Below are 1,556 nucleotides of genomic sequence, written 5' to 3'. Positions count from 1 at the left end.
TCGCATCGAGTTGCCTAAAAATAACCAAAACTAAAGTTACTAGATTATTGAAAGCTATTAATAAAATTTGAGACAATTTATTGATGAAATAGAAAAAATATTTGTATATACGGATCTAGCAAATGACTAGCAAACGTTTTAGCACCGAAATATTTATAAAATTATGAGATAAAAGTTTTAAATGGCGGTTACACCCGTTACACTTGTCCACATTTTATTTTCGACTTTTTACCCAAAATAATTAATATGCAAACAAAATAAAAATAGATGCAAAAATTAGCAAACGACTAGCAATCGAATGACGTATTCGAAATTATTGAAATCGTTAGTTCAACAGCTGACTTCATACCGGTCGCCAATTGCTTCCACTTTTGAGATGGAACTACGTACAGCCATTGTCATTGGCTGTGTACGTAGTTCCATCTCAAAAGTGGAAGCAATTGGCGCTAGTGTACGGGGAGGTCAAAACTTTTACCGGTGTTGCGAAAAACGCCGGTATGGCCGCTCTCATGCATCTCTCTGGTAACCGTCTCGGTACATACACACATGTTCAGAGATTGGATTCCGTTGTGAGCCACGGACTGAGGTGGACGTCTGTGGCTCAGTACTCTGATCAGTGTTGCATCATCCGATTAATAGTTCTCTACTTCTGTTTTGTACCCAGTTATCAAATTTGTATCAGGCTGATGTATAGCTCCTCGTAGGAGCTGAAGCCCAATTAAGAAGACGAAGAAGAATGTTCAGAGATTCGCGTGTGGCGCTCGTGCTCGTACGGTCGGGTTTTTGTTCGTCGTATAATCGCAAGTGTTGTGCATTTGTAGTCGCTTTTTCTCTGCGATTGAAATCTGGGCGTAAGCCCCGTTTCTTCCGGCACGCAAATTTCCTAAAAATCCGCTGTTTCTATTGAAAAGCGTAATGTCCGAGGCTTCGGCCTCGTGCACAGGCGAGGGGGGAGGGGACGACGGTCCGGGCGTCTTTGTGTCCCCCTCGCAACAGACTATTTCGGTTTCGTTGGACAGCTTTTCGCGCTTCGAGGGGCTCATCACAGGACCAAGACTCGAAACTAGAAAAGTTACATGCATTAAGTAATCACACGCAAATGTAAATCGAACTCTGTGCAATTGAATTATTCAAAGAATTTAATAAATTCATCACGGAGAAAACTTGAATTTGTCATCGACGGTAATGCCGGTCCATGCACCACATGGATATTGCATTTCTGAAATATAAAATATATATTGAAATTATTAATAATATGCATATTTTTATATTTATATTTTTTTAATTTGAATTTTATTAAATAGATTAAACTTACCGATTATTAGCCCAGTCAAATGCACTTTTCGATAGGAAAAAATACTAGAAATATTGCTTCGTGGGGGGGTATCTATTGGAGTTAAAATTAAGATATAAAAAGCCCACCCCCGTATCATGGTCGTTGCGAAAATTAGGGTGCAAAAAAGATATATGTACATATATTATAATAATATATATATATATATATTCATTATTATTATAATAAATACATATATAATAATAATAATAATATATATATA

This window comes from Wasmannia auropunctata, unplaced genomic scaffold (assembly GCF_000956235.1).
Source record: "Wasmannia auropunctata unplaced genomic scaffold, wasmannia.A_1.0 LD336074.1, whole genome shotgun sequence".
NCBI lineage: Eukaryota > Metazoa > Arthropoda > Insecta > Hymenoptera > Formicidae > Wasmannia > Wasmannia auropunctata.
Note: the sequence above shows the minus strand (reverse complement) of the source record.